This window comes from Myotis myotis, unplaced genomic scaffold (assembly GCF_014108235.1).
Source record: "Myotis myotis isolate mMyoMyo1 unplaced genomic scaffold, mMyoMyo1.p scaffold_m19_p_31, whole genome shotgun sequence".
In the NCBI taxonomy this organism is placed as follows: domain Eukaryota; kingdom Metazoa; phylum Chordata; class Mammalia; order Chiroptera; family Vespertilionidae; genus Myotis; species Myotis myotis.
The window spans coordinates 807,259-824,130 of record NW_023416337.1 but is presented as its reverse complement, the minus strand read 5'-3'; the positions used below and the strand labels follow the sequence as shown (position 1 = coordinate 824,130).

General features: G+C 58.2%; 1 protein-coding gene across 13 annotated transcripts in view; it reads left to right on the top strand.

Moving 5' to 3' along the window:
• The window catches only part of SEMA4D (semaphorin 4D), a 122,360-nt gene that overhangs the window by 39,585 nt on the left and 65,903 nt on the right, over positions 1-16,872 (top strand). Inside the window, exon 1 of one of the 13 annotated variants that reach the window (XM_036302342.1) lies at positions 7,496-7,645. The exons of 11 other annotated variants lie outside the window; for them this stretch is intronic. The gene's annotated coding sequence lies outside the window, so the exon portion shown is untranslated. Of the gene's footprint in view, positions 1-7,495; positions 7,646-12,421; positions 12,477-16,872 lie in introns of those variants that run through there. One more of the 13 variants, XM_036302344.1, reaches the window with a different exon arrangement.

The following is a 16,872-nucleotide window of genomic DNA, read 5'->3' as shown; positions in this document are numbered from 1 at the left end:
AGCAGCCGCCTGGCACTGCTTGCTTCGGTGGTGGATGGGCCGGACCCTTTGTTGCTGGTTTAGGGGATTTTAGACTTGGGGTCTGGGACCTGCCAGGGTGGGTCAGCCCCTCGAGGGCAGTGCCCACCATCAAGCAGGTGTGCCTCGCCGCTGTCTTGCTGAGGACTGAGGCTCACACACTCAGTGTGTTGTACCAGCTACCTGTGCCCACCCAGGTCACCGTCCTGCTTCCTGCGGCGCTGGGCACATCACCAGAATTCCATCCTGGTGACTATGGGATGCGAAGTGGCACAGAGCCTGTTGTGGACGGCACACTGGGGTCGCTGCCCGTTGTCAGGGGCTCTCTGTGTCCCAGGCCCATGTCCTCCCTCACTCAGCAGCAGTGAGCTGCCGCCACCGCTACCGTGGTCTGCGGGGAAGGGGTGTGTGGGTCGCAGGCGGCGCCTGGGAGCTGAGCCTGCGTGTCGAGACTGGACAAGCCTCCCTGCCCCCCGCCCGTCTCCCCAGGTTGTTCACCACTGTGCGTGGGTGCCACCGTCTCCTTGCTGTGTCTCCCCCCGGGCCCTGCAGGTGACCGTGGGCTAAACCCCTGTGTGTTGGTCCCTGGGTCCGGCCCACTTATGGGAGGACAGACGTGCCAGTGGGCAGTGGGCAGCGGGCAGCCGGGAGAGAAGGGGTGCCTTTGCCAGCACCTGTTTCCCATTTTGGTTTCACTGCACCAGCTGTGCTGGGAGCTCGGTGGGGAAGCACCTCCTCACCCTCTGCCAGGGCGACCGGGCACTGCACTGCTCCCGGGCTTCAGGGCTGGACCCGCCGCTCCCAGGGCCTGGTGGCTGCTCCCGGCCCTGAAGCAGAGCCGGGGGGAGGGGCAGCTCGCCGCTTTCTGCCTGGAGCCCTGAGGCCCTGGGGACCAAAGGGGCCATGGCCTTGCGGGACCCTTCTCCTTCCTGTGGCTCCGAGCCCCTTTCTCCAGGGACAGCAGCACCTCCCACCCATCCCCCCTCCTCCTTGTCTCCCCCACCCCCGCCCCCCTCTCCCGTCCTGCCCAGGCTGGCCCTGCCCCGCGGCCCTGAATGAGCCCACACAGGAGAACAGCCAGGCCCACATCTTGCACAGCCTGCCATTCAAAGGGACGAGAATGGGGCCAGCCTGTCCAGCGGCCCAAGGGAGGCTCACTGCGGGCCTTGTACCACTGCTGAACGGAGCCTTGTCGCGGCGGAGCGGGCCCAGCTGCCCGCGGCCTGTCTGCCCGGCCCCACCAGGCTGTGCTGGAGACCCCAGGGTGTAGGACAGTCGCCGAGGCAGCAGAGGTCCCCGTGAGGATGGGATGGCCGGGCCGGGCTGGTCTGTTCTGAGCACCGTCGTCCCCGTGGCCAGGAGGCCAGCGTGGCCAGCAGAGAGGTGAGGTCACGGACCCGGCGGCAGGGGTGTTGCCAGCGGCCCAGCGATTCTTGTTTTCTTTTATTTGCAGATGGTATAATCGTATAATGTGTTGTTTTTTACTAGAAAAATCCAAGGGGACCACAAAGGAGTGGGCACAAGGGTGGAGAAGTCAGAGTGTGGCTTCTGTTCCGAGTGCTTGAGGTGCGGGACCTCGTTTCACCCCCCGGGACTGGAATCAGCCCAGGTTACTGACCAGGACTCTGCGCATCCAGCGCATTATTCGGGGATAGTAAGAGTTTCCTTATGATCCATGGGACAGCTTTTCTCTTCCCGGTTCTCAGGGCCCAGTGGAGTAGGCTGAGTGAGCAAGCAAGCAGGCGCCTCTGTCCCCAGCCCAGGTGGCTGGGCCCAGGGACCGGCCCCTCCAAGGACAGAGGAGTGTCTGAGAGGTGCGTCTGTCGGGCAGCGGGGCAGCCGGTGAGCAGCAGGGCTGAGGCCGTGGCTCCGGGCAGCGCTGCCCTGGCCTGGGCTGCTGACTCCGGCCCCGGCGATGTGGACGGCTGGAGTTGTGGCCGCCTTCCTTTCTCGTGTGGACTGCCTCCCTCTCGGGGCTGCCCCGTGTCCCCTGCACTCTGGGAGGAAGCAGGTGGAGGCAGTGGGCATCGCCTGACCGGCCATCAGTGTGGTGGCTGTGGGGGTGCACCCTCAGGCGAGGCGGGTGGGTGGGGCTGGTGGGACTGGCTCAGGCCCGGATGGCTTCGTTTGAAGAAGCAGGAGCGCCGACACCACAGTCTCCTCTGAAACGTAGTTCTGGCGGCGAGATGCTTGCCGGGGACGGCGTCCAGCATAGCCCACGTGTGTGAACGTTGGAGAACGGGGTGAGTGCTGAGCGCTGTCCCTAGGGAAGAGGGCCGGGGGTGAGGAGGACAAAACATGCACCAGAAACTGTACAACCCCTGCTTCAGAAGCCCGCCCCCCGTGTGAGGGGCTGATGAAGAGAGTGGCAGGAAAGTGCTGAGCTGTGGCCTGGGCTCTGGACAGGGGTGCCTGTGATCCTTCCAAAATTGGGCTAAAATTTGCATCTGAATGAGTAATCTCATCGAGTGCCATGGAATGTTCTGGTTTCCTTGTTGTCTCCAGTTTCTGTTAACAGTCATTTGCATTTTATTCAGCCAGCATTCTAAAATCAATGCCACCTCAGGTTGCCTCAGCCCCCTCTCCCCAGCGTGGGTTTCTGCGTTGGCACCTCCCACTGTGGCCTGGAGGTGGCAGTGGCGCTTGCCAGGCCCTCCCCGCAGGTGGGCTGGGAGCTCCCTCCAGCCAACAGCCCTCCGTAGCAGGCAGGTTTTGTTTGGACTTCCCAGGACTACAAATTATACATTAATTACTTCTCAGCATCAAGGAAATTGGGAGACCACCTAAAAATCTAACTTTTTTAAGAAAATGAAATCAGCAGTTGTGCCCACTCTGAGCCACATCCCTGAATGGCAGCAGGGTCAGCTAGGGGTTTGCAGGAGGCAAAACAACGGCCCCTAACGACGTCCACATCCTCATCTCTGGAACCTTCAAAAGTGTTGCTTTCCATGGTAAAGGGACTTGGCAGATGTGATCCAGGATCTCGAGGTGAGGAGATGAGCGTTGTCTGTGGGTCTTAACGGTAATCACAGGTCCTGTTGAAACCAAAATGTCGGTGTTTGAGTCCGAGTTCATTGTCTCGAGAAATCGAAGAATGAGGTCACAGACAAAGACAGTTAGTGGAACCGAAGTTTATCGGGAGAAGCCAGTTCTGGAACAGTTGCCGCTGGGGTTCCAGGAGCAGCCAGCGTCCAGGCTTCCTTTCCACATTAGTCGGGAGTAGTTCGCATCCCAGCTAATGGAAGTCTATGAGCCTGTGTGTGGAGGCCCAGTGGCCATACGCCACGTGGGTGCTGGGAGGCGCATCTCCTGCCACCAACCCAGGAACCTAGCGCCAGGAAGAGTGAAGAAGAAGTGGGTGCACTTTTTTTTTCTTTCTTTTCTTTTTTAAATAAATCTTTATTGTTCAGATTATTACAGTTGTTCCTCTTTTTCCCCCAAAGCTCCCCTTCACCCGGTTCCCACCCCACCCCCTACCCATACCCTCCCCACACTGCCCTCATCCATAGGTGCACGATTTTTGTCCAGTCTCTTCCCGCACCCCCCACACCCTTTTCCCCCCCGAGAATTGTCAGTCCACTCCCTTTGTATGCCCCTGATTCTATTATATTCACCAGTTTATTCTGTTCGTCAGATTTTTTATTCACTTGGTTTTTAGATTCGCTTGTTGATAGATGTGTATTTGTTGTCACTTGGTTGTTCATAATTTTTATCTTTGCCTTTTTCTTCTTCTTCCTCTTCTTAAAGGATACCCTTCAGCACTTCATGTAATCTTGGTTTGGTGGTGCTGAACTCCTTTAGCTTTTCCTTATATGTGAAGCTCTTTATCTGACCTTCAATTCTGAATGATAGCTTTGCTGGATAAAGTAATCTTGGTTGCAGGTTCTTGGTATTCATCACTTTGAATATTTCTTGCCGCTCCCTTCTGGCCTGCATAGTTTCTGTTGAGAAATCAGCTGACAGTCATATGGGTATTCCCTTGTAGGTAACTGACTTTCTTTCTCTTGCTACTTTTAAGATTCTCTCTTTGTCTTTTGCTCTTGGCATTTTAATTATGATGTGTCTTGCTGTGGTCCTCTTTGGATTCCTTTTGTTTGGGGTTCTCTGCGCTTCCTGGACTTGTAAGTCTATTTCTTTCACCAGGTAGGGGAAGTTTTCTGTCATTATTTCTTCAAATAGGTTTTCAATATCTTGCCCTCTCTCTTCTTCTGGCACCCCTATAATTCTGATGTTGGTACGCTTGAAGTTGTCCCAGAGGCTCCTTGCACCATCTTCGTATTTTTGGATTCTTTTTTCATTTTGCTTTTCCGGTTGGGTGTTTTTTGCTTCTTCATATTTCAAATCTTTGACTTGATTCTTGGGATCCTCTAGTCTGCTGTTAGATCTCTGTATATTATTCTTAATTTCAGTCAGCGTATGCTTAATTTCTAATTGGTCCTTTTTCATATCCTTGAGGGTCTAACTACATTTCTCAGAGGTTTCTAGAAGATTCTTGAGTAATCTTATAACCGTGGTTTTGAACTCTATATCCAGTAGTTTGCTTTCCTCCATTTATTTCGTCTGTGACCTGTTTCTTCATCTCCGCATTTTGGTTGCTTCCCTGTGTTGATAGAGTGGCTTTCTGTGCTAGGTGTCCTGTAGGGCCCAGTGGCTCAGCCTCCCCTAATTACCTGAGGTGGACACTCTTGGTGCACCCCTTTGTGGGCTGTGTGCACAGTCTTGTTGTAGTTAAGCCTTGATTGCTGTTGGTATCACTGGGAGGAATTGACCTCCAGGCCAATTGGCTGTGAGGACCAGTTGTGTCTACAGTGGGAGAACTTCTGCACTGGAGACACCCTTATGGGGCAGGACTTGCTTCAGTGGGGCTTTGGTGCTCACTGAGTCTGCCCCGAGTGTGTCTTTTATGGATGTGAAGAGTTGTAATCTGGATGGTCTCACTCTGACCACTGGGTAGACTGGCTCTTGGATCTCCAAGGAGGTGCAAAGTCGGCCACTGCCTGAGGCCACCCAGCAGGAGCTACAGAGACATCTGCAGATTCCTCCTCTTTGTTTGGGGTTTGGAGGTGTCCAGATAAGGTGCAGCTATGAAGCAGTGCAGGCTGCTGACAAGCCTTAGGCCTTCTTTTGGAAGCTCTGGGGTTCTCTGACCCAGCTGCAGTTTGACAGGTTTTTAGGCAGAGAAAGGCCAGGCCATTCGTATGCAAAAGCGTCTGTGCACACCTTGGGTGGGGTTGTAAATTGGGTGGGGCGGGGTCTCAGGGAATCACCAGGGTGGAGCAAACAGCAATGGCTGCCATTCAGCCCTGCCCCGGAGAAGTCCCCGGGTCTCTGTGTCCTGCAGCCCTGTGCAGGAACAATGACCACTGCAAGCACCTCTGCGAGAAAGTCGCCCTTACGTTCTGGCCGATGCCGGACAGTCCAGTTTCTCTCTGTATGAGTCTTGGTCCCCAGATTCTCACCCAGAACTGGAGTTCAGAGCAGTCAGGAGCTTGTATCTCCCTCCTGTTTGAAAAAGAGAACAGCATACCTAGCTTCCAGCCCCTTTTGTGCGTGCCTCCGTACCTCCACACTTCCACACCTCTGCACCCCCTACCGGACTCCATGTGCTTTTCTCTTTCCCTCTAATTGTAGAATTTCCACTCAGCCAGCCTTCCCATGGTTCTGGATGATATTCGTTTTGTCTTTTAGTTGCATTTTTATTGTGATGTGCATGGCAGCAAGTTCAGGTGTTTACCTATGCCACCATCTTGGTTGTCCTGGGTGCGCTTTATATATACTAGTATACTAGAGGCCTAGTGCACGAAATTCATGCACAGGTAGGGTCCCTAGGCTTGGCCGGCAATCAGGGCCGATAGGGGCCTTCTGGCTGCCAGCCAGGGCCTTCCTTTGTTCCGCGCTGCCCCCTGGTGGTCAGCGCACGTCATGGCGAGAAAACTAACTCCTGGTCTCCCAGTCGAAGGGACACTTCGCATATTAGCCTTTTATATATATATATATACTAAAGACCCGGTGCACGAAATTCATGCATGGGGAGAGGGGTCCTCTCAGCCCAGCCTGCACCCTCTCCAATCCGGGACCCCTCGGGGGATGTCCAACTGCTGGTTTAGGCCCAATCTGGGGATCAGGCCTAAACCAGCAGTCAGACCTCCCTCTCACAATCCTGGACCTCTGGCTCCTAATCGCTCACCTACTTGCCTGCCAGGTCACCCCTCACTGCCTCTGTGTGCCAGCCTGATCGCCCCTAACTGCATCCCCTGCCGGCCAGGTTGCCCCCAACTGCCCCCACTGCCGGCCTAGTCACCTCTCACTGCCCCTCCTGCCAGCCTAATCGCCCCCAACTGTCCCCCCTGCTGGCCTGCTCACTCCCAACTGCACCCCCCCCCACCAGCCTGGTCACCCCTAACTGCCCTTCCACCCACCAGCCTGGTCACCTCTTACTGTCCCCTGCCAGCCTGGTCGCCCCCAGCTGCCCCCTTGCTGGTCTGGTCACCACCAACTGCTCCCCCCCTGCCAGCCTAGTTGCCCCTCACTGCTCCCCCACCCCCACTGGCCTGGTTGCCCCTCATGGCCCCCCCGCCAGCCTGGTCGCCCCATGCAGCCTGCTATTCAGTCGTTTGGTCGTCCCTTACTAACCCCCCTGCCGGCCTGGTCACCCCATGCAGCCTGCTTGTTCAGTTGTTTGCTCGTCCCTCACTAACCCCCGTGCTGGCCTGGTTCTAGGCAGCCATCTTGTGAGGGTGTGATGGTCAATTTGCATATTATCTATTTATTATATAGGATAGATATGTTTGTTAGTTCCTGATTGGTCCTTTCAAAGAATTTTGCCTTAGCAACATCCTCGGGATTGGTTTATATGCCTTACAACCTTGTGATTGGTTATCTGCAAGCTGTCCGTCTTAGCAACATTCATACATTTTTAAATCTCATGCCTCTCACACACGCCCTCCCTTCCCCGCCCAGTTGGGGCGTCTTACTAACTGCCCAATTGGGTTCCTGGGTTAATTCTTCTCCACCCCTGGCCCCATCCCTGTCTACCTAGCTTGCTTCTGTCTCCTCACTAGGGGTGAGTCGGGAGGGTGAGAGGAGGGAGAGGCAGGGCGGCTGGTGTGGGCAGGACGCTTTCCCTCCACTCTCGTAGGTTCTGTCAGTGGGCCTGTGCATTAAACTGACAAATGGCAGACTAGCAAGAGAAAAGGCACGCCATTGTACACAGGCTGCACAGAAAACAAGTGGAAAGTCTTGCTGCGAATGTATCATTGTAACACAAGGAAGGAGGTTGGGCCTCGGGCAGTGCACTGTGGGAAGGTGACCAGGAGACACGGGTGGGAAGGGTGGTTTGTAGGTTTGCCGTGCGGACTCCTCATGTGGGTCTGGGCGCCTTTACAAAGAGAGCGGGCAGCCTGCAGCTCAGAACCCTCTGCCGGCGTGGCCGGTGTGGGTGGTGTGCCCTGATCCTCTTCGCTGACTGTGCAGGTGGAGAAGGGAGGAGGGGCCGGGAGCCGAGGAATGCAGGCCGCGGAGAAGCGAGGAGCCAGGGCCTCCCTGGGGCCTCCTGAGGGAGCACAGCCACTCTCGGTTTGAGCCCAGTGAGCCCCATGTTGTACGTCTGGCCTCCAGAGCTGTTCAGGTAATAAATGTGTGTTGTTTTAAGCCACTAAGTTTGTGCTGCTTTTGGACAGCAGCCGAAGGAACCCAATAAGGGCCCCCGATGTTGTCTTGTGCTCAGAGGAGCTTCAGGACAACTTAGAGAGACAACATCAGTGAGACCATGGGGGGGGAGGGGTGCGGGGAGGGCGTTGTAGATGGAGGGAAGCTGCAGCTGCAGGCCCCTCAGGCTTAGCTGTGTGCAAGTCACCGGTGGGGTGGGGCGGGGCGGGGCAGGGCGTGTGCAGACGCTCGGGGGCGCTGTGCCTGCTGCCCTGGTCAGGTCTGGGAGGGAGCGCTGCATCGCACCCTCGGGGCGAGGCCTGAAGTCCTGTGGCGGGTGTGGCCTTGTGCTCTCAGCCACGCGTGGGGAGGTGGCTCACTCTCCAGAGGAGCAGCTGAGATTGGCCTTGAGTGTACTTTTCCGGTAAAGACTGTCCTGGACCCTGTGCTGAGTACAGATCTCCTTCCAGCACGCCGTGGGACCGTGAAGGTTCTAAAAGGGGAGCTTCACAGTGCTGTCTCAGACACCCCAGACGCTGCCCGACCGCCCACCTTGCTCAGTGTGCACGGGGGCCGTGCGGCCTCTCCTGTCACCCCAGTGTCACGTAGACACGAGCCATGGAAAGGTCCCCAGACGCTGGTGCTTTCTTGTTAGTGACAGCTCTGTGCACCCCTGAGTGGTGCCCGTGGGTGGTGCCAGGTGCAGTGCCAGGTGCAGTGGTGAAACTGGCTGGGCCACCGTGGAGGGTGGCCGCGGGGCGCCTGAGGCATGGTGACGAAATGCACCCTTCCCTGCGGGAGGGAATGACATTCCGCTGTGTGTCTGGACCCCATTTTATGTATCCCTTCACTCACCCGCCAGGTGATGCTCAGTGGCTCCCACCTTTTGATGAGAATAATGAATAATGCTGCAGAGAACATGGGTGTGCAGGTCTGAGTCCTGCTTCGGTGCTTTGGGGCAGCTGCCTGGTGGAGTTCATGGATCCTGTGGCAGTTCTGCCCCTGCCGTGTGGAGGAGCTGCTGTGCTGTGCCCACGGTGGCTGCTGCGCTATTTACGTCCCTCCACCCCCCCACCCCCGCCCCCCGCGGTACACCAGGGCTCGTGTCTCCACTCCTCGCCCCTGTGTTCCCGTGCTGAGATAGCAGCCTCCTGAGTATGAGGTGATTGTGTTTAAAGTCTCAGTTTAGAAACTCACATAATTTCATGTGGTTGTTCACCGTTATTCTGAGCACTGCGTGCCTGTTGTTTGGGCCGTGAGTCCCGGGGGGCGCCTCACACTGGTTGGTGGCCATCAGCTCGAAGGGAAGCTCATGGAGGACACAGCCAGATGCCCAGCCACAGCCAGGGGTGTGAAGCCAGAGGGGCCTTGGCCTGTGACCTCTCACCCCACACTGGGTCAGTCCTGGCCGCTGCTTGGCTGTGGACGCTGCTTCGGGACTTAGTTGAAGGGAGGGTCAGGCTGCTGATCCCCCGGGACCATTCAGGTTGAGAAAGCGTCAGGAGGCCCGATGTGTGGCTTCCCTCTGGCTCTCCTTGGCAACCTTGGCCCTTGTTGCCCATGCGGCCTTCACGGTCCCTATGTGAGGCAGCGGGCAGGCGCCCCGGGGCTCGGCCACTCCTGCCTCCACTCTTACCAGTTCTTTGGCCTCTGTGCATGTGTGGTGTATGCATGCATGTGTGGGTGTGTGAGTACAGTGGCATGTACCTGTGCATGTGTGTGGGGGTGTGTGTGATGTATGCACTGTGGTGTATGTGTGCGTATGGGGGGTGTTTGTGTATGTCTGATATACATATGCATGTGTGTGATGTGTTTGTGCACATGTGATGTGTGCTTGCATGTGCTGTGTTTGTGTGTGCATGCTGTCATATACGTGTGCATTGTGATCATATGCACGTGTGATGTACGTGTTGGATTTGTGCATGGCTGTATGTGCATGTGTGTGATGTGTTCATGTGTGCACGTGTGTGAAGTCCTCTGTATCTGCATCTGTCAGCCTCGTGTCATGTCCTCTCGGGGGTGGGCCGGCAGTGCTTGTCATGAGCTCTGCGGCGGCTGTTTTCCAGCTCCTGCCTGGGAGGCAGCTCGGGGCTCCCAGGAGGGGCTCGGGCCCTGGAAGCGGCAGGGAGGCCGGTAGAGGTGGGCCAGCCCCACTGTTCCCTGGGGTCCTTCACTTCTCTGAGCAGCACGTGAACCCCCGTCTTCACCCCGGCACCATGGCTCCTTGTGGGAAGGAACCGTCCCTGGGAGACCAAGACCTGCCGAGGGAGGCGGAGGTGCGAGCATGGGGACGGAGCCCTGGGGCGCCCACAGGCAGGAGCAGGGAGCAGAGGGCGGCCTCGCTGTGCTCAGGCTCCGTGTGAAGCGAGGGGCAGAGCCCAGCCGGCCCTCTTTCTGCTCAGCCCTGGGGGGATGGGCAGAGCCGAGCCTGGTGGGAGCAGGACACACCCGTGCATAGGATGCCCTGGGGGCCCCGGTCTTCAGGGTGCAGTTGGTATGGTTTGGGGGTGAAATTTGCAGGCTTTGTGCTTCCAGGTTCACCTCTTTCTCTTGTCTGTTCCTCTTACTGTTGTCATCAGGAAAGAGCGCTGGGCAGCCTTGCGCGCGGGTCTTCGTGCTTCAGGGCCTCCCTCAGGTCTGGTTGTCCCCTCGGACTGCGGCTGTCCAGGCCGCTGGGGGCCCGTCCTGGCTCTCCAGGCGCCGGCGTTGACTGCTCCCTGCTGGTGCCACCCTGATTCTGTGTGGTCTGCACAGAGCCCGAGGGCATTTTGCACCTGGGTCCTGGGTGACCATCCCTGGGCTTCCTCCCAGCAACTGCAGTGTCTCAGTGGGGCCGGCTCGACGCGGCCGCAGTTGCGGCTGGAGGGGGGAGAAGCCGGGGAGGGGCCGGAGCGGTGCCTGCGCCGGGCTGTCGGGGTCCGCTCTGCACCGGGTCCTCGGTAATGACTTCATCTCTTCAGAGGCTCGTAGTCTGGGCACTAAACGCTTGGCAGTCAGTGGCACCACGTGCAAGACTGGGGAGGGCAGTGAGGTCTGTTCTCCAAGGGTCAGCACCTTGTTGACTAAATGTTCCAGATTAAATCAGTAAAGTGATTCCTGATCGCATGCAGGTGTGGGGTGGCTGGCAGCGTGGACACTGCTCCCACTGTCCCTGTCGTGGGCCTCACTCCCCAGGCGTTGGGGGTGGTGGGTGCAGAGTGGCGGGGGCCCGGGGCAGTGTCCTGGTGCTCCGCGGGGAGGCCTGTCCTGGCCTTGGCTTTCCTAGGTGGTGTAGTCGACAAACCTCCTCGTCCTCCTGCTTCAAATAAGGGCGTTAGGCTGCTGCCTGAGCCGGGGTTCGCAGCAGCAGCGCCTGTGCTGATGCCCGCGGGGAGCAGGTGCCGTGCTGCGGGGGACGTTGTTTAGGGCCAGAAGTGAGAGTCGGGGGCCAGACCAGCGCCCCCAGGGGTGCGGAAACGAGGTGATTTCATCAGGTGCCCAGGACCCTCTCTGGTCCCCCAGTCTCAGTCCCTCCCTGATCAGTTTCTTCAGGGAAAGTCATTGTAGAAAAAGCAAAATGTGGAACTTGACGGGTTGTTTGTAACGAACTAGTGGAGGGTTCTTCGTGGCTCAGGCCGTTCTGTGGCAGATTTTAGTAATATTCCTCACTGGGCCATCGCTAAGCGTTAGAAACAGCCCACACTCTGAGGTCGGCTCAGTCATACAGCTCGGAAGCCGAGGGCAGAGGGTTGAGGAGCTGGCCCTGGGCCAGGGGCCTGCTGTCCTATCTGATTGGTGTCTCTCTTGGGTTAGACCTCGACAGGGCAGGCGGCACAGGCGTGGGGTGAAGGAGGGGACCCCGCAGGGAGAGGACATGAAACCAGAACCTTGCTGGGGATCTGAAAGTGCGGGGCCTGGTCGGGCTGAGGGATGGGAGGACCGGAACGTGTCCTGGGGGGACTCGGGCTACCTTCCCTTCGTTGTGGGGTGGCCTGGGGGGATCGAGAAGTCCCAAAAGAGAATCTGGGGAAACCGCTGATATTTGGGGACAACGTGATTGTTTTGTAAGGAAAATACTGGGAGGGAAAGAAAAGGGAAAAAACTGAAAAATGCATTTTCTAATGTGAAGGCATCAGAGGACACAGGAGTGCCCAAAGAGGATGTTTAAGATGCCCCAAAGCCCACCCAGCACTGAGCACTGCTCACCTGGTGCCCCTCTTCCGCCTCTGACAGGCGGGCCCCACTCAGGTGCACTGAGAGCTCACCTGGGAAAGCAGGAGCAGGAGTCCAGGTGAGTGCCGGGTGCTCGGAGCGTGTGCCACCGCGGCCCTTCTGGGCGTGAGTGGTCCTGACATGTTTTACCTGAATAAGCTTCCATTTAAGGGCCCCTTTGTCGTCTCCTTGCATTTAATAACATGCTGTGTGTCAGGAGGCAGTCCCTGGGTGGCTGTGCTCTCACAGTGTTTCTCCAGGCAGCTCCCAGGGCGCACACCTCCATGGCACATCTCTATTGTTAGGCTGTTAGGCACCGTGGAGATAAACATTCCTGGGCCGACTTCTCTTTGAACCTGCGGGGTTGCTGAGCCGAGCAAACAGCAGGCCGGCTGGTCAGGCTCCTCCAGAAGGCCCGCTGTTCTCCACCCTCCCCGGCATCTCCGCCCTCACCCCCTCACCGGGAGCAGCCGCTTCCGCGGGCCTTTTCCTCCGTCTGGAAAGATGGGGTTCACTGGCCCTGCCGCTGGCCAGGTGGGGCTTCGCTGCTGGTGGTAGTCGTTGTGTCCGGCTGAAGACTGAGCGTCCACACGGGAGAATGAGCATGAGAGAGATCCCTGGTGAGCTGGCAGCTGGCCCAGGGGCTTCGAGTCCTGGTTTGCAAGCTGAGAGCATTGCAGAAACATGCCGGTTCTGAGGTTTTGTGGTGTCTGTCCTTGACTCTGAGTAGTCCCCCTCCCTGTGGCTAGATGTTTCTAGAACCTTCTGCCATTTGTGGAGCCTGTCCTGGGCAGCTGGCGTGAGCAGGCCCCTCCCCCGCCGCAGGTCAGCGTGAAGCAGCGCCTTGGGAAACGTCCAGGCAGGTGCTGCCGCGGGAGTGTTTGGTGAGGCCTCGCCGTCATTTACGGTGTCAGTTTACCCGTCGAGGAGCTGCACTTGGAGTGGAAGCCGGGGAGGCCTGCGCTCGGCCCTGAGGCTGTGCCCCTCTCACCTGTGCACTTCGCTTCCTGTGAATTCTTTCATTTCTATGCTTTGTTTTACGCTGGCAAGAAAATGAGTAGAGTGCAGTCCTGACTGGCCTGCTTGGCGATGCTGCATTCATCTGGCAGCAGCCCCCAGACTTCCCCTTGGGACGTGTCCATCCTACATAAGGTCCCTGCAGGGCTCACCTGGAGCAGGTTGGAGAATGTGATAAGAAACTGGATGCAGTGAGCTTAGTGCGACCCCAATGTGTTCACCAATTTGGTGGTCCCCTCGGTCCGGGTCCCCACATAGGAAGGCAAATACTAGGACAGCTCCCCAGCCCCAAGGAGCTGGGAGCAGGCCCTGGTCAGACATTGGGTTTTGGACACTAACTCCTCTGCTGGTGTGACTTCTGGAAGTTTCTAAGCCTTGGTGTTCTTGTCTGGGAAGTGGAGATGATGATGAATGGTTCCTGCATCATCGAGTTGCTACAAGAGTCTCTGTGAGGAGTCAGCACATCCCTGGTGCCCTTGGGTGACCTGACTCACTCTTCTTCCCACCCCGGAGGCTCTTGCTACAGTGATGGGAAGGCTGTGCTCCCTAGATGGCCCAGTGATGGGAAGGCTGTGCTCCCTACATGTGTCCAGTGATGGGAAGGCTGTGCTCCCTACATGTGTCCAGTGATGGGAAGTCCGTACTCCCTACATGTGCCCAGTGATGGGAAGGCTGTGCTCCCTAGATGGTCCAGTGATGGGAAGGCTGTGCTCCCTACATGTGTCCAGTGATGGGAAGTCCGTACTCCCTACATGTGCCCAGTAATGGGAAGGCTGTGCTCCCTAGATGGTCCAGTGATGGGAAGGCTGTGCTCCCTAGATGGCCCAGTGATGGGAAGGCTGTGCTCCCTACATGTGTCCAGTGATGGGAAGTCGTGCTCCCTACATGTGTCCAGTGATGGGAAGTCTGTGCTCCCTACATGTGCCCAGTGATGGGAAGGCTGTGCTCCCTAGATGGTCCAGTGATGGGAAGGCTGTGCTCCCTAGATGGCCCAGTGATGGGTAGGCTGTGCTCCCTACATGTGTCCAGTGATGGGAAGTCGTGCTCCCTACATGTGTCCAGTGATGGGAAGTCCGTGCTCCCTACATGTGTCCAGTGATGGGAAGTCGTGCTCCCTACATGTGCCCAGTGATGGGAAGGCTGTGCTCCCTACATGTGTCCAGTGATGGGAAGTTCGTGCTCCCTACATGTGTCCAGTGATGGGAAGGCTGTGCTCCCTACATGTGCCCAGTGATGGGAAGTCCGTGCTCCCTACATGTGTCCAGTGATGGGAAGGCTGTGCTCCCTACATGTGTCCAGTGATGGGAAGGCTGTGCTCCCTACATGTGTCCAGTGATGGGAAGTCGTGCTCCCTACATGTGTCCAGTGATGGGAAGTCCGTGCTCCCTACATGTGTCCAGTGATGGGAAGTCCGTGCTCCCTACATGTGTCCAGTGATGGGAAGGCTGTGCTCCCTACATGTGTCCAGTGATGGGAAGTCCGTGCTCCCTACATGTGTCCAGTGATGGGAAGTCCGTGCTCCCTACATGTGTCCAGTGATGGGAAGTGCGTGCTCCCTACATGTGTCCAGTGATGGGAAGTCCGTGCTCCCTACATGTGTCCAGTGATGGGAAGGCTGTGCTCCCTAGATTATCTCCCTGGAGCTCACAGGGCTGAGTGAGGCTAAGACTACAGGAACCAGAGAGGCAGGGGTTGGGGGGTGGGGGGCTCCTAGTGGGTGGAGGACTTCCTCCAGTCCCGGTCAGGTGGCCAGGTGCCTGGTCGTTGTCTCGAAGGGGCTGGGTGTGCCCTGGCTGTGGGTGCTTCCTGGGCCTGAGACAGGGAGACTTGCACCCGGGGTCCCTGCATGTCCTCCCCCGACCCCCTGGCTGCAGATCGGCTTCCAGACCTGGAGCTTCTGGTGGTCAGGCAGGGACATGGAGGGATGCATGGGTGGGCGAGAGAGTGAGCACTGGCAAGGTCAGACAAGGACAGCATCCTGCTTTTCCTGGTCACCCCCGGTGGGCCTGGTCCGATCTCGTTTTCTGCTCTTCTGGGTGCTGTCAGGGCCCCAGTGCAGGCTGGGGTCCCAGTGCCGGGGGGAGCGTGTCCTGGAGGAGGTGGAGATGGAGGGCAGACAGGGCTGGGAGCTGTCTTTGCCTCAGTTTCTTCCTGTCTGAAATGAAGGCACTAGGGCCGCAGGGGTTCCGAGGGCTGCTGAGCGACATGTGCACCTGTGCCTGGCCGAGGACTCCGTCTGTCCCCTGCGGCCCAGCGCCCACCTGGACGGCCTCAGGTACGGCCATGCCCACACTGTAGACCCGCCATGTCCCTTCCTGTACCAGCATGTGGGGCTCAGGGGTCCTCAGCAGGGACGTGACTGGGCAGCCTTGGTTGGCACTGAGTGTGGGGCCCTGAGGGAAGCCGAGACAGCGGGGTGGCCCCATCCTGAGCTGGTGACCGCGAGGAGCATAGGGAAGTGCCCTGGCAGGAAATGGCACCCCCAGTTCCGTCTCGACCTCGTCCTGCCATATGGTCCGAGGGAAAGGCCCTCCGTGGGTGGGTGTGGGCTGCTGCGGTTTGGCCTTGGTTCAGAGGCAGCAGTCTGGGCTGCAAGGTGCCCAATCAGCACCGGGGGCTGAGCCGGTTCCTGGAGGTCATTTTGGAGGGTGTGGACGCCGGGGAACTGAGAAAAGTTTTGTGTGGGTAGCATGCGCACAAGACAGTGGCAGTCAGAAGTCTACCATCATCTGAGCTGGGGACGTTCTTGGTCTTGCCAGGAGGGAGGTGACCTGGGGCCTGGCGTGCGGGTTCTCCTGGCCACGTCCCCGGGAGGCTGGTGCTGGCTCAGGCCCTGCTGACCCGGGGTGGATGTCGCCCTGCGGCTGAGCTGGCCCGACTCTGCACCCCTTCTGTGTAGTTGTAAGGAATTACTGGAGACGAAGGCAAAGAGAGTGGTATTTTGTGGTTTGGGGACTAAAAAAAAATCCTGACTCTGGCCTGGGCTTGTCGAGGCTCCACGGTCCCTCCAGCTGCAGTGGGGGGCCTCCCTCGTCCCTCCGCAGCCGGGCTGGGTCTGCGGGCCAAGAAAGGCAGGAGGAGGCTGGTTCCTGGTGGCACTGCACACACTGTCCCCCTGCCCCCAGCTGTGGCCACTGGGAGGAGCCGTGAGCAACTGGGGTGCAGGATGCTGCCACAGGCGGCCCAGAGTGCAGTCCTGAACCAGCCCCGGCTTCCAGATGGTTCTGGGCAGACCAGATGCCGCCGTCACCACCTGGCAAATAGAAGGAGGAAGGAGCCACCGTTTCTGAAGCGCCTGCAGTGGGGCCCAGGCATCCCTCCTGTCTGCCTTGAGTTTCTGGGGAAGGAAGTGGGGCTGCTGGGGCACCAGGCCCATCAGCGGGAAGCGCCGTGGAGACAAGCCACAGGGAGTGGTTCCTACCCGGCTCACCAACGCCCTAGCCCCAGAGCCCAGGTGGCCTGCAGGCCACTGCAAGACCCTGGAGGTGAGCCTCAGCCGGGACGTGGTTCTGACTGTCCTGTGAGTCTCTTTCTACTTGACAGCAGCCCCTGAACCCTCTCTCATCTGGGCCCTGAAGGACAGGTGCCTAAGAAAGCCTGCTCCTTCCCCTCCTCCGCTAGTTTCTGTTGGGATGTGGCCCGTGGGGCCTTGAGATTCTGGTCAGACCTCTTTCTGCACCGGGGAGTGTCACATCTGTCACGAGGGCACGGTGCCGTGGCGTGTGGCTGTGTTACCCAACACCATGACATAAGTCCCTTCTGTAGCACGTGGACTTAGTCACACAGCGCTCTCCCCAGGGGTGGAGGGGCCGAGGGAGGGGCTGGGGAGGTGGAATAGCTTAGAAAGGTGGTGGGGGTTAAGGGAGTGGTTCAGGAGGTAGAATACCTGGGGGCTGAGGGAGTAGCTAGAGAGGTGGAGTAGCTGAGGGAATAGGGGGTCTGAGAGGTAGAGGGGCAGAGGGAATAGTTGGAGGAGGATGAAGGGCTCAGGGAGTAGCT